The sequence below is a fragment of the Leopardus geoffroyi genome, chromosome C2 (genome assembly GCF_018350155.1).
Source record: "Leopardus geoffroyi isolate Oge1 chromosome C2, O.geoffroyi_Oge1_pat1.0, whole genome shotgun sequence".
Classification (NCBI taxonomy): domain Eukaryota; kingdom Metazoa; phylum Chordata; class Mammalia; order Carnivora; family Felidae; genus Leopardus; species Leopardus geoffroyi.
Window position 1 is genome coordinate 122106288 of NC_059333.1, and position 20840 is coordinate 122127127.

Sequence of the window (20840 nt, forward strand, 5' to 3'; positions counted from 1 at the left end):
CTTTCTCCCTGCCCCTCCCCTGCTCACACTCTGTCTCTCTCAAAAATAAAATACACATTAAAAAAAATTTTTTCTAGAAGCTGAATAGCTGTGGAAATGGATTCTCTCCAAATCTCCACAAAGGAACCCAGCCCTGCTGATCCCTGATTTGAGTTCTGGGAGACCCATGTGGGATTTCTGATCTCCAGAACAAATAATAAATTACCTATCTATCTCTTAGGATATAAAATAGGCTCTTAATGAATGTTCAATGGAAGAATGAATTAAAAAAGAAAGTGGATTAAACTAATTCACAGTAAACTGCAAATGGAAAATAGTCCTTTCTCCTCCAGGGTTAGTTGTAGTTGTGTGTACTTTAAACTCAAATGGCTGGGGGTGCCTGGGTGGCTCAGTCGGTTAAGCATCCGACTTCGGCTCAGGTCATGATCTCATGATCCGTGAGTTCGAGCCCTGCGTCAGGCTCTGCGCTGACGGCTCAGAGCCTGGAGCCTGCTTCCGATTCTGTGTCTCCCTCTCTCTCTCTGACCCTTCCCTGTTCATGCTGTCTCTCCCTGTCTCAAAAATAATATAAACGTTAAAAAAAATTAAAAAAATAAACTCAAATGGCTGTAATGGTAGACATGTGTGGCACAAAATGAGGAGAAAGAGGTACAGAATGATAAGGAGGGATCCTACCTTTGGACAGACTGACTTTCCAGTGAGTGTGTCCCCATGAGTCCGGTGCTGCCGGGTTAATTCTACTTTGTGCATACTCCATCTCCCCGTCCTTCTCCACCTCCCACCCCCTCCTCCTCCATCACCGGGCCCTAGTCCAGTCTTTCTAGGACACAGCTAGAGAGGGGCAGTGAAGGAGGACAAGCACAAAGTGGGGGGAAAGAGTACACTTACAGGTCACTGACTGGGATTCAAAGCACATGCTTAAGGAGCAGAGAATGATGAGGAAGGCCATGGCCCAGAAGACAGGGACAGAGTTAGGGTCAGAAACAAGATGGCTCATCACATATGAGATGAGGATTCCTCCTTATGCACAGTGGGAAGATTCCTAAAGAAAATGGAACATTAGCATGAAGTTCAGTTGCAAGTGACAGAAACCCATTAACACTGGTTGAAACAGTATAGAAGTTCATTCCCCTTCCATGAAGTTCATGGATAAGCAGCCCAGGGCTGCTACGGAAGCTTCAAGACCATGAGGAACCCAAGCTCCTTTTACGTTATTACTCTGCTATTCTCAGCATGTGAGTTCCACCTCACGGCCCTAAATGGTTTCTGAGCCCCAGCCATTTTGTCCACGATTCAGACAGATTTCATAGAAGTGGACACAGAAGTGCACATTCTCTCCCTATAAGGACATTTCCCAGAAACTGCATGGGACACCTTTGCTTAGGTTCCACTGGCCAGACTTATGGACATGATCGTATCTAGCTGCAAAAAAAGGATGGAAAACATTGTCTTTATTCCAGGCAGACATGTGTCCAGCTAAAAATGGGAGCTTCTGTTACTTCCAGAAAAGGGGGAAGGTGGATACTGGGAGATAACAATCTGGGCCAGCTGCCAGGGTCACAGGGAGAACTGGGCATTGGGTGAGATAGACACCAGTTTGCAAGTACTATATGCGTTCCTCATACTGTAAGCATTTGTAAATTGGGCAGCCTGAAACTCATTTCACAGTTGTTATTATTTGAAGTGTGACTCACTCACATGGGCTGAATACTGGAGAGGTTAAACGTGTGGTTTAGGCTCCTGCAAAGCCGGCCAAGTTGCCGACAGCCTTCCTACTATCTGTTCTCTATTTCTACCTTGCTGATGTAACTCAGTGTTAGCATGGGTACAAGCAAACCAGGCTAGAAAAACCACCTTCCCCAGTCTTTCTTGCATATAGGGTAATCATGTGACATAGCACTGGAGGATGACAGGAGCAGAAGCTTTTTTTTTTTTTTTTTTTTGGAAAGCTCTTTAAAAGGAGCAGGTGGCATGCGATGTTGTCTTTGGTTCTTCTGTTTGTTCCGGCTTGGAATACCCTCCTTGTGCTGAAGGTGAAGTTGCTGTCTCGTACATAATCAATGATTCATCAAATACAGGTCTGGATGGCTGAGAAGATGGATGAAAGGAGTCTGGGTCTGAGCCCCGTGGAGCAGCTGACCCTGTCTGGGCTGCCCTCTCTGTATTTTCTCTGTATTAGGGTAGAAAAAGACTAACCTAATTTATTTAAGGGAAAGCTACTCAGATTTCTGTTGCCCACAGTAGAACAGAGGTTTCTAGAAACAAGAATTTCTGGACAGCTTTAGGAAATATGCAGACATGCAATTCCAAAATATAGAAAGTATGTGGTGAATAGGCTTTACACTTTTATTGCGATTGTGTTTTGTTTTGTTTTTTTAGATTTGTATTGTTGACCCCTCTCTGAAGCACAGTAACTGCTGCGAAGAGAACAGGGACTCTAGAGACAGGAAATAAAGACACGGTCTCTTCGGGTTTTTGAGACGAACATGAGGTTTTGAACTGAAAACGTGACAACCAGCCCTGCTGGCAGCCAGATGGTGGTTTCCTAACTGCAGCTCAGCCATGCTCACACAAGCCCCCGCCCTCCAACAAGTTTAGAACAAGACAGACATGGCCATTCTCCAAACACAAAAGTGAGGAAATGACCCCCTCTTCTGATGAGTCTGATCCGGTGACTGCTGCTCCTTCGCCAATTGCAGGAACGCTGGTGCTTGCGCCTCCCAGATAAGATCCGATGTCCATATATCAAATTGCTCTGTTCTTTTTTTTTCTTAATGTTTATTTATTTTTGAGAGACAGAGCACGGGCGGGGGAGGGGCCGAGAGCAAGGGAGACACAGAATCCGAAACAGGCTCCAGGCTCTAACCTGTCAGCACAGAGCCCTACGCGGGGCTCGAGCTCACGAACTGTGAGATCATGACTGGAGCTGAAGTTGGACACTTAACTAACCAAGCCACCCAGGCCCCCCAAATTGCTCTGTCGTTGACAGCATGCAATCTAGGACTGTCCCCCACTTTCCTCGTGCCTCCCAGGTGTCACCCAGCACACCGCCGATCCTGTGAGAAGTCCCTCACAGCTCCCTCCCAAGCCTCTGGGGGCTTTCTCTCCTGTCTCAAGCCCATGAACCCAACTTTTTTTTTTTCTTTTACTGCAGGTGAGCTCCTAGTAATCTTTGGTGAACATCCTTTAGCAGAACACCGAAAAGCTAAAGCTTTAAGCCCCTCCCGTCTCTAGTGGTTCAAATAGAGGTTCAAGTGCAAGGAGCTAGCTACCTGCAGGCTGCAGCACCAAGAGAGTTGGAACTGTTGCTAGTTCATTCACCTTGGCCTCCAATAACTCCACCTGTGTTTGTGTTTCCTCCAGCATGGACTGGTGGGTTAGGGGAAGGAATGTGGACCCTGAGAAGGCAGCCACCACCTTCCCCAGCTTATTACAGTTCCAGGAAAGCTTCCCTCTTCTGCTTGCTCTTTCCGTAGCCATCATTCAGGCCTGACTGGGTCCCTAGGGGAAAAAAAGGCAACCTCTTCGGTGAAGAAATAGTGAGACCCTTGTGTTAGGGGAGGGAGGGAGTTTCTTCTAAGGTATGCTTAGCGGGTGGAGGAGTTTTTCCTGAGGTTGTGCCCATCCGAAATATATTAACACTAGATGTAGGAGAGTCAGTGAGATCTGGTCTTGCAACCGTTTGCAGGTGTTTCTGGAACACCTGCGTCTGGAAAAAAAAAAAAATCCCACATGAGGACCGTGACTAAAAGGGGTGAGGAATGTTTTCCAGTGAGAGTCTCAGGACACTCAGGAGTAGGACACTTGAACACAAGCTTCAGATAGTTTTCTAATGAGGTGCATGGGGTGATGCTATAAAACTGAGTCTTCAGGGGAGCCTGGATGGCTCAGTCAGTTAAGCATCTGACTTAAGCTCAGGTCATGATCTCACAGTCTGTAAGTTCGAGCTCCGCATCAGGCTCAGTGCTGACAGCTCAGAGCCTGAAGCCTACTTCAGATTCTGTCTCCCTCTCTCTCTGCCCCTCCCCCTTTCATGCTCTGTCTCTCTCTGTCTCAAAAATAAATAGACATTAAGAAAAATTTAAAAACAAAAAACAAAACAAAACAAAAAAAACTGAGTCTTCAGTGTGGGCCGTCCCAGTGCTTCTCAACCCTGGATACACATTAGAATCAGCTGGGAGGGTTCAAAGAAATACCTGTGCCCAGCACCCTTCCCCAGACCAATTACATCAGAATCTTTGGGCTGGGGCTGGGGAATAGTGTTTGCTCCCCAAGTGATGCTACCATGCAGCCAGGGGGGAAAGGCACTGGTGTGTGGAAGGATACATCAGGACGCACATCAGAAGTCAACTCTCCCCTTCCTCAAGCAAGCTATTCAACCACTCTAAACCAATGTTCCTCACTTGCAACATGAGCAAGGTGGATCTGTGTTTCTGAAACTTAAAATTTTTTTTTTAATGTTTCTGTAGTTTTTTTTGAGACAGAGAGACAGAGCAGGAATGGGGGGAGGGTCAGAGAGAAAGGGAGACACAGAATCCGAAGCAGGCTCCAGGCTGTGAGCTGTTAGCCCAGAGCCCGACGCGGGGCTTGAACTCACAAACCGTGAGATCGTGACCTGAGCCGAAGTTGGATGCTTAACTGACTGAGCCCCCCAGGTGCCCCTATGGGTTTCTGAAACGTTAATGTGCACACAAGTTGCAACGGGGATCTTGTCAGCACGAGATTCGGGTGCAGTAGGTCTACAGTGGAATCTGAAATTCTGCATTTCTAAGAAGTTTCTGGATAATGCCGATGTGGCTGGTCCGTGGATCACACTTTGAATATTAAGTTGTGGGTTAGTGGTTCTCAAAGTGTGGTTCCCAGACCAGCCGCACCAGCATTACCTGGGAAATTGTTAGAAAAGCAAAATCTTGGAATGTGTCACAGACGTAATGAATCAGAAACTCTGGGGTGGGACCCAGCCCTCTGTTTTAACAAGCTAAGTGATCCTGATGCATGCTCAAGTTTGAGGACCACTGCCCTGTGGACACCAAAATTTCTTCCGGCTCTGGGATTCTCTGGTGCCCAGGCTTTCTGATTGCTGCAGAAACTGCTGGCAAGTCCTCAATACCCTCAGACTGGAAAACTATCAACATTAGAGATGACCTGGGGGCAGGGGGGCGGGGGACCGCTACCACATGCCCCTTTCCAGTGGTTCCATCTCTTTGATTTTTCCACCATTTAAAAGTGCATAGAAAAAAAAAAAGTGTATAGAATAGCTACTATCAAAAGAACAGAAAATAAGTGTTATGAGGTTGTAAAGAAATTGGAATAGTTGTACAGTCATTTGTGTGTGTGTGTGTGTGTGTGTGAGAATGTAAAGTGGTCCAGCCCCTGTGGAAAACAGGATGGTGGTTACTCAAAAAATTAAAAATAGAATTATCATATGATTCAGCAATTTCACTTTGGTTATACATATATACATATACACATATACATATATATATATATATATTTTTTTTTTTTTTTTTTTTTTTTTGAGACAGATCAAGTGCAAGGAGGGGAGGGGCAGAGAGGGAGAGAGAATCCCAAGCAGGTTCCACGCCCAGTGCAGAGCCTGACCTGGGGCTCAATCTCAGGACCGTGAGATCCTGACCTGAGCCAAAATCAAGAGTTGGATGCTTAACCGACAGCCACCCAGGTGTCCCTCGGGTATATATTAAAAACAATTGAAAATAGGACCTTAAAGAGGTTATTTGTATACTTATGTTCATAGCACCATTATTCACAGCAGCCAAAAGATGGAAATAACCTAAGTGTCCACCGAGGGATGAATGGATAGACAAGATATTGTATATACATACAATGGAATATTATTCAACCTTAAAAAGGAAGGAGATTCTGACACATGCTAGAGTATGGATGAACCTTGAGCAAGTTAGGCTAAGTGAAGTATGCCAATCACAAATGACAAGTACTGGATGATTCCACTTACATGAGGTACATAGAGCAGCCAAACGGATAGAGACAGAAAGTAAAATGGTGGTTGCCAGGTGCTCACGAGGGGAAATAGGGACTTGCTGTCTAATGTGTACCGAGTTTTAGTTTTGCAAGATGAAAAGAGTTGTGGAGATGGACTCTGGATGGTGTTGATGGTTGAACAACAGTGTGAATGTACTTCATGTCACTGAACTGCACCCTTAAAAATTATTAAGATGATAAAGTATATGTTTTGTGTGTTTTATCACAGTTTGAAAAACATAGAGACTATTCTTAGTTCATGGACTGTACTAGAATAGGTGGTGGGCCACATTGGCCTATGGGCCATAGTTCACTGACCCCTGTCCTATGGGGCTGGATCAGCATCCAGTCCTCCCTAATTCAGAAATGGCCAAAAATTCCATGTGGCAAGATAAAAATGAACCAATGCTGACCCCAAGGATGGGGTTAGGTGGATAATCTTTGTTTCATAGCGAGTGAAAAAAAAATGTGCTATTTTATAAAAAAGTAGAAACAAACTTTGGCAAGGGCTCTGCCAGCATCAACGTGGAGAAATACTTTGGAGCTTTCCCCTAAATCCTGTTGCTTTCCTTCTTGAGGGTGAGAGAGTTGATTTTGCTGAGCCATTCACTGTCATGATCTGGGGTCTGAATAACCTGCCTCTAGTCATAAAAGCATCTCTGCCCTTTCTGGTTCTTCCTATTATTTTTGGAGGCAAGTGTAATTTACCAGGTGCTTCCTTGGTTCCTTGATAAATAGCACTGTTTTCTATTTAAAAAAAAAAAAACAACTCATTGTAGGGTCGCCTGGGTGGCTCAGTCGGTTGAGCATTCGACTTCAGCTCAGGTCATGATCTCACTGTTCTTGGGTTCAAGCCCCGCATCGGGCTCTGTGCTGACAGCTCAGAGCCTGGAGCCTGCTTCAGATTCTGAGTCTCCCTCTCTTTCTCCCCTCCCCTGCTCATGCTCTCTCTCTCTCTCTCTCTCTTAAAAATAAATGAAGGTTAAAAAAATTAAAAAAAAAAAAAAAAAAGCTCATTGTAAGCCATTTGTAGAGGAATGGAAGAGCCAGTGATTATAATACATCAGCTGCTTGAACTACTATATGGCTATTACTTATTATTTTTAATTATTTATTATTTTTTTAAAGAATTTGTTTATTGGGGCGGAGGGGCAGAGAGAGAGGAGAGAGAGAATCCCAAGCAGGCTCCACACTGTCAGCGCAGAGCCCGATCTCACGAGCTCTGACATCATGACCTGAGCTGAAATCAAGAATTGGAGGTTTAACCGACTGAGCCACCCAGGCGCCCCTAGTGGTCCATTGAAGAAGGAATAAGAAGTCTATGTATTAACTGGAAAATACTGCTTTGGTGGCCTGAGGAGGAAAAAACAAAACAGTGACAGATGGATACAGTGACTTCAGATATGCTCAATATTTGCACCCATGGCTGGGCTGGAAGGGAACTTCAGGAAAGTTAAAACGGCCATGCAATCATTTGATGGGATGTGGTAGGATTTGGGACTATGAAAAGGACAACTATTCCACACCCAGAGTGTTCTCTGTTCAAATCCTGGCTCTCCCACTCCTTAGCTTTGTCATTTGGGGTACATAACTCACCTACTCTGGGCCTCAACTTCCCATTCTTCATTTGTAGATTAAAATGGGAGATTAAGGGGCACCTGGATGACTCAGTCTGTTAAGCATCCGAGTCTTGATTTTGGCTCAGGTCATGATCTCAGGGTCATGAGATCAAGTCCTGTATCGGGCTCTGCACTGAGCATGGACCCTGCTTGAGATTCTCTCTGTCTCCCTTTGCCCCTCTCCCCAGCTTGCACACTCTCTCTAAAATAAATAAAATTTAAAACTTTTTTTTAATAAAAAAAAATAAAATGAGAGATTAAGCATGTGGCACTGGATAGGCCTAATAAGCAGTAGGAATTATCCTTACAGGAGAAGAATTTTAAAAGTATTGTTACAAAGTGGTTATAATAATTTTAAAGACTTAAAAATACTCTAGTTAATAGGACATGTTTATTGTAGAAAGTTTGAGAAGTACTTGAAATTACAAAATGGGGTGCCTGGGCAGCTGAGTCAGTTGAGCGTCCAACTCTTGATTTCAGCTCAGGTCATGATCTGACCTGATGGTTCGTGGGATCGAGCCCTGCATTGGCTCTGTGCTGAGAGTATAGAGCCTGCTTGGGATTCTCTCTCTCTCTCTCTCTCTCTCTCCCTCTCTCTGCCACTCCCTCACCATGCTCTCTCTCTCTCTCTCTCAAAATAAATAAATAAACATTTAAAAATTATAAAATTCACTTCTTTTTTAAAAAATATTTATTTACTTTGAGAGAGAGCACACTTGTGTGGGCGGGGCAGGGAGAGAGGGGGAGAGAGGGGGAGAGAGAGAGAGAGAGAGAGAGAGAGAGAGAATCTCAAGCAGGCTCTGAGCAGTCAGTGCAGAGCCCAACACAGGGCTCAATCCTATGAAGTGTGAGCTCATGACCTGAGCCGAAATCAAGCCAGAGAGACACTCAACTGACTGAGCCACCCAGGCACCCCCCAAATAAAATTCACTTCTGATCAGACCAGCCAGAGATGGTCATATTGAGTATCTCAGAGTGCAGTGCTACAGACCTGTTCAAACCCTGGACCTGGCAGCCACTCCTGAGGGACTTAGTCTCCCTTGGACTTTGTTTCCTGCTCTGTAAAGTGGGTTCAATAACATCTCCTCATAAGGGTGTATGAGCATTAAATCAGGTGAATGTTTGTAAAATACTCAGCCTGGCAGATAACAGATGCTCATGATGGTCATTGATATCATGGTCGCTATGAAAGAGACACTTCATACTTACGAACGCACACACCATTTGCCCTGGAATACCGTTCATCTCTCTGTTGGTGTCAACAGCTCACCACAAAAACCTGCATGTTTCCAACTCAGCCAGGAGGAGTAAGGACTCTAGCAGAAACGTGACCAGTTTCAATTTCATTGATGTATTACTGACACATGATCAAGTGTACCATTTGGTTAACTTTTGACTTACGAAAAATCACTCAGGAAACCATCTCTGCAGTCAAGAGATAGCGTATCCAGCACCTGCATCCCCTTGTGCGCTTGTAACCCCTCCTGCCAGCTTCCCTCCCCAGAGATAACCACTGATCTGCCCTCGGTCACTACAGATTATTTTGTGCTTCCTATACTTTTATACAAATAAATCACGCAGCTCGTATTCTTTTTGCCCACCTGACTTCACGCAGGACAGTGACTTTAAGATTCACTCCTACTCTTTTGTGTCGTTCATCTCTTTATATGGCTGAGCGGGAGCATTCTGTTGTTTGGATAAACTATGGTTTGTTTATCCATTCACCTGTTAACAGACATTGGGTTGTTTCCATATTTTGGCTGTTACAAGTAAAGCTGCTATGAGCCTTCCTTGCAAGTCTGTGTGTGGATATATGTTTTTGTTTCTTTCAATACAACTAAAACAACAACAACAACAACAACAGTATTCTCTCTAAATGCTGGTTGCGTCCAGCCTTTTTCTGAAGAACACAGAGTCAGGGGATGCACCTTGCTTTTGGGTCAGACTCTTGGATTAGGTTTTTAACAGGGCTGTTCTTCTTTGTGTGCTATTGTCACAGGATACAAAGCACGCCTTGTCCCCTTACATTTAGTGCAGGAGCCATGGAGCTCGGTAGGATTTTTAGGCAGAACGTTTATGGGGACCGCTGTAAGGACCTACACTTAAGGACCCCTCCCAAGGGCCTGGCTCCAAGAGATCAAAGGCCTGAGTCTGCCACTGCATCTGGCTTCTTAGCTCCTCCACAAGGCAGAGAAACAGGGGGAAACTGAGGCACAGATGAGGTAATTTAATTAGAGATTGTTGGGCCAGGCGCCCTCTGCTAAGGACTGCCTTTCCCTTCCCACTGGTCTGACCTAACGTTTTATTGAGAAGCCAGATGCCTGAAAGCCAGATGTCACCTAAAAACAAGAAATGACACATTGAGGTCTTCTTAATTAAAAGGGAAGGTCTACATTATTTACCAATTAATTCCTCGCTCCTCCTCAGGGGCAGTGCTTTAGCCCCAGGGTTCTATAATCCTGAACGAAATATTTCCAGCGTCACGATGCTCATCCAAAAATAAATAAATATCCACACCCCCACAGATGTTTCCTTATTTGTTGAAGGAAAAAGAAGATAAACACAGTTATTGTGACTCACAATATTTGGGTAAAAGGCACCACAGTAGAGCCTTCCTAAGTACTCCCAAGGATAATATTTGGGGAACTTTCATTTTTTATCTTAGATGGCTCTGCACCACTTTGATGCAGCTTCAGGCTTTCCCCCCAGTGTTAACACCTAGGGTAAGTCAAAAGGGCTTTGGGGGGTGACCCGGCCTGGTGCTTCCAGGAATCTCCTCCTCCCCCTGGACATGGAGGCTGGTCTCCCCTCTTCCGCGGTGTCAGGGAGAACAACCACCAACACCCTCGCAGACCTGCTCACCAGTGGCTAAAGCAGGTACTCTCCAACTTGAGTGACTGTGAGAATCCCCCGCAGGGCACACTGACCAGATGGCTGCCCCCCCTCCCCCCCCCACCATCCCCCCTCAGAACTGTGACGCGGTCAGGGGCCTAAGCATTTGTATTTCTGTCAAGTTCCCAGGTGTTGCTGCTGCTGCTGCTCCTGAGATCTCACTTTGAGAAGCACTAGTCTAATACTTCTCTTTCTCCCCAAAATGTTAATTCACAGCTGGGGAACTGACTTGCAGCAGCCTGAGAGGAGATCCTCCCCCAGGGGTGTGGGTTACGTTGGGAGGCATAAGAAAGGCCACTTTACGGGTTCCCAGGCCTGGGGAAAGGGAAATTGTCTCAGGGGTGAGTCTGCCTGGCCCCTGACAACTTTCTGGAAGGTACCCGGATTTGGTCACTCTGTGGAGACGACTCTAGAGGGGTTTATTCTGGATTCTCCGTGGCTGTCTGAAGTTCAGTGTGTCTGAGCCTAGACGGAGAAGGGATGGAGCCAGAGAGAGGAGGGAGCCTGAGGCCTGAACCTGGGACCCCAGTCCATTTTGGCTGCCTGAGAGGGTGTCCACAGGCCTGGAGGAAGGCAGCCCTTGGGAACAAGTGTCATGTTGGGGGAGCCCAGTGAGCCTGAGACCTGGGCCTGGAAGGGGGCAAGCAGTCTGTGAGGCAGCCACCACCCTCAGTAGCTGAGCAGACAAGAGTGTGGGGAAACGAAGGTGGAGGTGAGAAGTCCCAGCTTGAGGGCAGGGGTGACTCAGGCCACATCCCAGCACAATGCCCTGTGGCTGGGCCTAGGAAATGAGGCATTGTGCGGCTCCCAGGGTACTCACAGGGCTGACCTAGGGGCCCCAGGCCCTGGTGCTGCCACCTTGGCTCTCCTGTTTCTCTGAGTTCTGGCCCAGGCCCCTGGCCATGGACATCTAATAGGCCTTCCTTACTGTGACTGTCCTCCACATCGCCCTCATTCCCCCCCCTCTTCCCTCCCCACCCCGACTCTGGGCCCTTTTGGACCTCAGACGAACACACTCCTGGACTGTCTGGTGTCAGACCTCCCCGGGGGTCTACCCTTGCCACTTCTGGTTTCTCTCTCCAGCTTTCCAGTTCTTAGTCCTTGATGATCTCTCTGGGCCCCTCCCCTTTGGAGGCTGGTCAGTGAGCCTGGCTGCATCCTGCGACTCGGTCCCTTATTCTGGGTGGGAGTTAGGACTTGCCAGCACTGACACAATCACCAGCCTGCTTTCAAGCTCTTTTAAGCCTTGCCCTGGCTTCCACCTGCTGGTCTGACAAGTGGAACAGTTCTGGGGCCATACCCTCCTCCTTGGGACAGTCTCTTGGCCTCTCTAAGCAGCAGCAGTTTCTGCCTTGATGTCAGGACGGTTACGAGGATTATGGGAGAATGCTCATAAAATGCGGATCAATGCCCCCCATCCTCGTCCTCCCTTCTAGAAGAAGTGTGATCCACTTTGAGCCCCTTGTCTAGCACCAGAGTCTAGCCCTCCAGCTGGCAATCTGGAGCTCCCGCTATATGCTGGGGTGGGGGTGGGGTAGTGTGCACCGAGGCAGGGCCAGGTGAGGCTAGAGGGTGGCCTGGGCTCTCTGCCCCTGGGCCATGAAAGTTCAGATGACATGGAAATTTGAAAAAGTGTAGAAGTGTAGAAGGCCTCTGGAAAGATAATTCTTAGAATGTGAAACAATTCAGAGAGTGTCCCTGGACTGGAAGGAACAGAGGGGGCCATTCTCCTACTCTGAAGTGGGACTAATTCTGGTGTACCCCACACAGGTAATCCTTTCTGTTAAAGGGATTTAAAGGGGCCCTCAGTCAATCTGGTGCCTCACGATGCACCCATTCCTTATCCATTATGTTCCAAAGGGGAGAGGGCAGAAAGCAAGAGTAGGTGGCCCCTTGACCAACTCAGATTTAGGGACCTCAAGAAGAGTAACCACCCCTACAGGTGCCGTTCTTTACTATTAGCCACACACTTTTGGCCCCACACAGCCCCAGGAGGAAAGTGGTGGCCTTTGTCTCCAATGTACAGAGGTAGTGTAGACAGGTGTCTGCGGGGGACTCCATTCAAGGGGACACGATGGCAGGGAATGGAGCCAGGACCCCTGAGATATGTCCACGCAGCCTGGATTCCCCATGTTCCTCCATCTGAGGAGGCACTGACAGAGGCGAAGCCCTTACAGAGGCTTGGCCAGGAGGAAGGGAGCTGGGGTAGAGCCCCTGCTGGTGGGAGGGAGGAGGGGCTGGTGGGCAGGAGAAGGCTCAGAGGGAGGACAGGCCCACCCTGGCCTGCTTGGTGTCTTGAGCCATCTGCGGGCTAAGGTCTTTCCTGAGGCTTGAAGATAAGTTCCTTAAAAGCAAAGTGTTAAGACCCTGCTGGTTATAGTTCACAGGACACCTCCCTGGTGGGCACCTTCTGTGTTCTATCCTTCTGAACCCTTCATCCCAAGCGCTGGCTGAGGGAAGAGCACTTCTTCCCGTGGGACTGTCCTCTGTGTCTGGAAAAAGTCGGGTTGTTAGATAAAACACAGAAATCTCCTGGAGCATCCTTACTTGTAAACCTATTTGCTGTTTCTTTGAAATCCAAAATTACTTGGGTGTTCTGTATTTTCTTCTTTTAATTTTTCTTGGTACACATCTCTTTATTGGAAAACTCTGGTAGGTGCTAGGGATCCCTTAGATTCTGCTTCCTGGGCCTGGAGCTGGATGTACTGCAAGGCTCTGTGCCCTGAGCCAGTGGCAGTGGGTGAAGATGCAGAAGCCCATGCCCAAGGTGGACATCAACAATCAACACCACCATGAGCCGGGTCAAGGTCATCAGCATCAGTGAGCTGGGGAGGCTTCCTGGAGTCAGAGGCCTGACTCATCTTACAGGACAAGGCAATCTGTCTTCTGTCACCTGGTTGGAAGCCTCCTCAGGGACTCTCTCAGAGGCTACTAGGGCTCTTCCATGGGCAAGCAGGAGGCCAGGCAGGTAACTCACAACAGTCACACGTACTGCTTAAGGAAGCATCTTCCAGAAGTTCCCACCGGTTTGCATCCCTGTGGAAGGAACAGGCCTCCTTGGTAGCATCAGATGGTACTTTTGGGTCCTGGACCAGCATCCAGTAGTGAACAGAGGCGTCATTAGGAGCCATCAGTAAAGCTGAAGGCCTGGAAGGAGAGCTTCGATCCCTAGGGGACTTCTCAGGGCAGGAAGTGGGAACAGTGTCCTTGCCATCTGCCAGGCATCCACGATGCCTGATGAGACTGTAGTGTAGATCCTGGTGGGGGCTGGTCACACACTTGTCCACCCATTGCTGTAAGGGCTGATGGGAGCTGCCAACCACGGCACATTCCACATGGAGCCCAGAGCCTGGGAAAACAGTGCTGACGTTGTTGGGGTCTGGAGCCTTCAGCACGACCCTATCCTGGGTTGTAGGAAGGTATGGAGCAGGCTGAAATCTCAAGCTGATATCCAGTCGCCCATCCCCAGCCAGGGGGAGCCAGTCACCAAGGGGGCCAGAGGAAAGAGGAGGGCTTCTGGGAGTTGACTCGACTGCGGAAGGTAGCAACGGGGGGTGGGGGGGGTGGGGGGGGGGAGGGGGGGCGGGGGGTTGCTTGGAGTGTCTAGGTGGAGGTGCGTAGATGAACATCAGTAAAGAATCCCACTGTCTTCTCTGACATCCTGCAGTTGCAGACACCCCCAGAGCAAGAGAGAACTCACTATACCAGTGCCTTGATCCTGTCTCACCAGCTATATTTATTTTCTAAATCTGGCAACCTTCCCCCACCCGGGGCATCCACACTGGAAGCCACGCTGCGGTGGCGATCTCTAGAGCCCTTCCTGCCTCAGTTCAGGATTGTTTTGGAAGCAAGTGAGTGGCTTTAAGAGGTGGAATCTGGGGGGCAGAGGGCTGGTGGGAGGACAGAGGAAGAACCTGAGGGGCAGGCATGGACTGCAGGGGAGTTTTTGACTCAGCACAGGAAGAAATTTCATGCTAGCAAGGGGCCACTGTGTCAGCCGGTGCGCCTTCCCGTGTGGTTCTGCCCACCAGGGCCTGGCCCAGGGGTCTGACCGCTCTGCTTCAGGAAGCCCTCTGGATGTCTGTTTCCCAGGCCTAGCAGCTGCCTGCCTCTCTTCCACGGGTGTGTGGAGGTCTCTCTTGTTGCTGAAGCCCCACAGGTGGGAGGCTGGCACAGGTTCCGGTAGCCCAGTAAAGGCCAGTCCAACCAGCACAGAGCCCTGTAGCCACCTTCGCTCTGCTGAGGAAGCAGGTCTGAGGAAAGGAGGGTTTCTCTGTGGCTCTTTGACGTCCCTGCACAGGGGAGGCCCCTCCCCCAAGTTCATTCTGTCTCCTTACAATGATGAGTGAAGGGTTCTAGTGCAGAGAAGACTAAGGGACACACTCTTCCCCTATCCCCCACCCCAAGGGGCTGGTTGAATTGGAATTGCAGGAAACTGCAAGAAAACTGGGTCTGAGTTTGAGAAAACACCGCTTGAACTGTAACCGGAAACTGGAATCTCCATCCCACCTCTGCCCCCACACATTTGCTAGGATGGCTGAGAAACAAGTTAACTGAATTTTGGCACTTTCACTTACTGCTGCGTAGAATTTAAGACATGTGGAGTATAAGACCTATTTCCATACTACATTTTTGTGGTCTGTTTGTAATGGTTTTCAGAGATTTCTCAATATGGAGATAAAAGACTCTCAAACAGTGGTTAATTTAAGCATTTCCACCTCTTAAACTGAGCAAGTCTTTTTTCTTTCCATAAGCATTTAAATAAAATATTAATGTCAAATTAAAATGTTAAAGCGAAAATTTCCAAATACAATAGGGCAGTTAATTGTGAAAGTCAGACAGTGAATGATTTGCTTCATTTTCTCGCCATGTATGGTTTTGGAATTCAGCACTTTTAGTTATTTTCTTTTAAACCACCACCACCAAGTGCCAACTGAGTTCCAAAATGATGATTACACCATTACTGGCTGCGGGTTTTAATTTCCTCCATGTTCCTCAGAAATAAAGTGTGGAGTATGCTGAAAACTATAGAAAGCTCATGAAGGAAATTGAAGAAGATATAAAGAAATGGAAAAACATTCCGTGCTCATGGATTGGAAGAATAAATATTGTCAAAATGTCAATACTACCCAAAGCTATCTACACATTCAATGCAATCCCAATCAAAATGGCACCAGCATTCTTCTCGAAACTAGAACAAGCAATCCTAAAATTCATATGGAACCACAAAAGGCCCCGAATAGCCAAAGTAATTTTGAAGAAGACCAAACCAGGAGGCATCACAATCCCAGACTTTAGCCTCTACTACAAAGCTGTAATCATCAAGACAGCATGGTATTGGCACAAAAACAGACACATAGACCAATGGAATAGAATAGAGACTCCAGAACTGGACCCACAAAAGTATGGCCAACTAATCTTTGACAAAGCAGGAAAGAATATCCAATGGAAAAAAGACAGTCTCTTTAACAAATGGTGCTGGGAGAACTGGACAGCAACATGCAGAAGATTGAAACTAGACCACTTTCTCACACCATTCACAAAAATAAACTCAAAATGGATAAAGGACCTGAATGTGAGACAGGAAACCATCAAAACCCTAGAGGAGAAAGCAGGAAAAGACCTCTCTGACCTCAGCCACAGCAATTTCTTACTTGACATATCCCCAAAGGCAAGGGAATTAAAAGCAAAAATGAACTACTGGGACCTCATGAAGATAAAAAGCTTCTGCACAGCAAAGGAAACAACCAACAAACCTAAAAGGCAACCAACGGAATGGGAAAAGATATTTGCAGATGACATATCGGACAAAGGGCTAGTATCCAAAATCTATAAAGAGCTCACCAAACTCCACACCCGAAAAACAAATAATCCAGTGAAGAAATGGGCAGAAAACATGCATAGACACTTCTCTAAAGAAGACATCCGGATGGCCAACAGGCACATGAAAAGATGCTCAATGTCGCTCCTCATCAGAGAAATACAAATCAAAACCACACTCAGATTATCACCTCACACCAGTCAGAGTGGCCAAAATGAACAAATCAGGAGACTATAGATGCTGGCAAGGATGTGGAGAAACGGGAACCCTCTTGCACTGTTGGTGGGAATGCAAATTGGTGCAGTCACTCTGGAAAACAGTGTGGAGGTTCCTCAGAAAATTAAAAATAGACCTACCCTATGACCCAGCAATAGCACTGCTAGGAATTTACCCAAGGGATACAGGAGTACTGATGCACAGGGGCATTTGTACCCCAATGTTTATAGCAGCACTCTCAACAATAGCCAAATTATGGAAAGAGCCTAAATGTCCATCAACTGATGAGTGGATAAAGAAATTGTGGTTTATATACACAATGGAGTACTACGTGGCAAGGAGAAAGAATGAAATACGGCCCTTTGTAGCAACATGGATGGAACTTGAGAGTGTTATCCTAAGTGAAATAAGCCATACAGAGAAAGACAGATACCATATGGTTTCACTCTTATGTGGATCTTGAGAAACTTAACAGAAGACCATGGGGGAGGGGAAGGAAAAAAAAAAAAAAGAGGTTAGAGTGGGAGAGAGCCAAAGCATAAGAGACTGTTAAAAACTGAGAACAAACTGAGGGTTGATGGGGGGTGGGAGGGAGGGGAGGGTGGGTGATGGGTATTGAGGAGGGCACCTTTTGGGATGAGCACTGGGTGTTGTATGGAAACCAATATGACAATAAACTTCATATATTGGAAAAAAAAAAAAAAGAAAGTGTGGAATAGGGTGGGGTGGGTGGCAGGGGGCGGGGCTTGCTCTAAGAAGTAAAGCCAGCTTGGGGGGAGGGGGGAGGGGGAATGCCTGAATCTGTGCCTCATCTTCTTTAGTCACTAGAAGGGCTGATTATCATCCAAAATGTTGTCCTCTGTGACATTAAAATGCGAGGGTCAGTCCCTTCTGCTCCTTGTTTGAATCCAAATAAATCACCTTCACAAGTCAGTGCCAGCTTTGCTCTTTTAAGGCCGCTTTTTGTCTAAAAATTGTTAAAAGACAAACTGCAGCATATGAAACATTTTAAGAGTTTATTTGAGCAAAAATCAATTCCAATCAGACAGCACCAAACCGGAACTAGCTAGGAGCTCTCTTCCTACAGAAGCCTGGGGAGTGACACAGAGAAGGTGCGGAAGTTAGGAAAAGGAATGATTGGCTGGTTACGGCTTAAAGCCTAGTGGCTGTTTGGGACTGCTTTCCTTAGGTTTTGATTTTGTAACTCTGAGGCATTTATAGGCTTAGATTTTGGTTTGATTACAAAGGCAGCCATGACATCTAAAGCCACCTCCATCTAATGGCCTCTTTAATTAATTTAACACTTTGGCAGAATGAGTGCTGGGCTCTTTTCCTACACCAGGAAGCTTGTAAATCAGTGTTTTATTTGTACATCAGTGACTTCATTAACAATCAGGATTCTATTAAAGGATGACAGGAAGACGATTATAATACAGTCTATAGGGTCTGTCCCTGCTGCTAAATTGTTCCTCAGTCATGGAGCTTTGGGGAAATGCCAGTCACATTCTGTCAGGAAAGATCTGAAGGAATTGAATCATCTAGAGAAACTGTTGGGGAGGGGCCAGTGGGAGGGCCCTTGGGGGTTGTCTGTGTACTGAACTTGTAGAAGAATCCTCAGGTCACTCTGGTCCTGTCTCTAGCTTGACCATGTAGCAACTTGAAGGCATCATCTTAGGGCTCCTGAGTTTAGCAGAGTGCTTAGTGCATAGCAAGGGCCCGGCACTTTGTTCTTGAAAATTAAAACTTAGGAATTGTACATGTAGAGGGGAACCAAAACCTAAAGAGGTTGTCTGGCCAAGACCATAAAGGTAGTTTCCAGTTGAGTCTTGATTTTCAACCAAGGCATTGGTGCTCCATCGTTAGTCCCAGTGTGTCATTCATTCATGGAATATGCATTAAGTCTCCTCAGCTAAGGGCGAGGGGCTGTGGGGTTACGATAAAGTCCCTCTTTACCCTCAGAATCATTTATAGCCTACTGAGGAAGATATGATAAATGTATAAAACTAGATATGATATATGCTGGTACTTATTGATTTAAATGAATCTTTTCTAGGAATCATTACCATGGATATCATATGCTTTAAGCACAAACCTGTATCTCAGTAAATAAACCTTCCTTTCTTCCAGTTGATTAGACTCCCTCCTTTCCCCCATAGTCCATCTGGCTACAAATCCTATGGATTCTGCTTCAACTATACCCGGACTTTAATCATTCCTCATACACTCCATGCTATCACCCCGAGGACCCAGCTGCCATGATCCCTCACTGGATCAGCGTATCAGCTGACTGGGTCTCCTACTTCCTCCTGTGCCTTCCTTGAGACCTCTCTCAACTAGGCTCAAAACCCTCAAGCACCTGGCTCCTACCATTCCCCTCATTCTTTGTGCTCTGACCACACTAACGTCCTTGCTGTCTTTGAGCACACCATGCATTTTATTTCTTCTGCCTGTGAGGATATTTTTCCAGACATCCTTGGGACTGCCTTTCCTCACCTCTTCATTGAAATATCTCCTTCCTAGTGAAGCCTGCCCTGACTACCCAATTTCAAAGGGTATGCCTGCACCTTCCAGTCCCATGTGTGGCACTCCCTGTGTCCTTTCCTGGCTTTGTTCTGGAATACTTACTACCATCCAATATTTTTAACTTCATTAGTCGTCCTTCTCTCCGTGGAGTATAAGCTCCAAGGAAGCAGTGATGTGGCAGTATCCTCACTCCTCACACATATTTTGATGTAGAATTTAGGACTGAGCCTCAGGCTCAGGATTTGGAATTTAGCCCACATTCCAGTGTTTCCCAAACTTTAAAACCATGCCCCACATTAACACAAATATCTCAAGTTCCATACTGAAAAGGGCCTCCAAGTGAGAAGTACGGTCCCACCTTTCCATCAGTATCAGTAATGATCAGTAATGTTGAGCTTTTTTGGTAGTGTGAATTATAAAACTACATGTGTGTTTATATTTTCAAGTGTAAAATTTTAACAATGACTATGCCTTTTCAAACTATGTGCCTTCCTTCCCCTGAGCCCTTTCCTCTGTCTCCTCTGAGAGATTCCCATTATGCTTCTCTAGGGGTCATTGATAACCCATCCTGCATTGAGAATCCATCTAAAATGAAGGATGCTTCTTTAACAGGCAGTGTGGCTTTCTCAGTTCTCAGATAAGGAATATGCTACATTTGGAAAACAATGTTGTTCACTACAGCCAAAAGAACTCTTCCTTGAGGAGCAAAAACTTGATATACCTAAGGACTAAACACCATGTCAGAAAGTAGATCAACACAAAGAAAGCACAAAGGTGGTATAAAACAAAGCGGATTTGAAATACAAAGCAGAAAACAAATCTTGATAGGACTTAAACAGGTTATACCATTTCTGCTGTTAACATAAAATACAGGCATAAGCTTAAAATATGGTGCAAATGAGGTCACCAAGCAAAGAAGTCAAATGGCAAAATGACAGGACTTTTGGCCACCAAAGATCAAACCTCAGGTAAGTCAGGTAAGTATGCCTATGAGGACTCAAGACCAAGTCTCTGAAGAGTGGTTAGTTGATTCTGAAGCATGTCATGTGTAGCAAGAAAGGTTGTTCTCTGAAGGCCATGGACATGGGAATAGTGTTATCGGCAATCAGAACCCAGAAGTGCTAGCCACGCCTTCGTATTCTTCGTGTACACATGAAGGGGCCCCACTTGACCTCTATTTACAGGTATCTCCTCTTTTGGAATCCTGAAATTTGGAAAGGGAAAAGTAGGACAGCCTCTCTGGTCAAAGAACTAGCTTGTTCATATCACAGACTATAATTTGAAGTCACTAATGTTTCTGACAAGTTCTAATACATGGGCTAGTATGAGCAGGATTCTGGTATTTCAATAAAAATAGGATCCCTAGGTATTTGGAACCTTGCTTGTTCCTCTTTATTAACCTCAAACTCTTCTGGAGTCGCAGGGGCTAAATTTTACAGAGGTTCATTTAGAAATGAAAAGAGGGCTGCTGCAGCACTAATGGGGAAACACCCTAGCTGCTCTCATTGTGGGCACAAGCTACCCACTAACCCGGTCTTTGGTGCTGTTACTTTATATTTTCTAGAGAATTCAGCATGGCACAACATGGTCAAATCCTAACATCCAGACGGACCGCACTAAAGGTCAAGCTATAGGGCAGGCTAATGTGTAGGACCTGAGTAACCAGAAAAGCTCTGATGCCAACTTTTTTGAGAAAAGTAGAACACAGGATACTTTAAAAAGTCTAGGGGCACCTGAGTGGCTCAGTCGGTTAAGTGTCCGACTTTGGC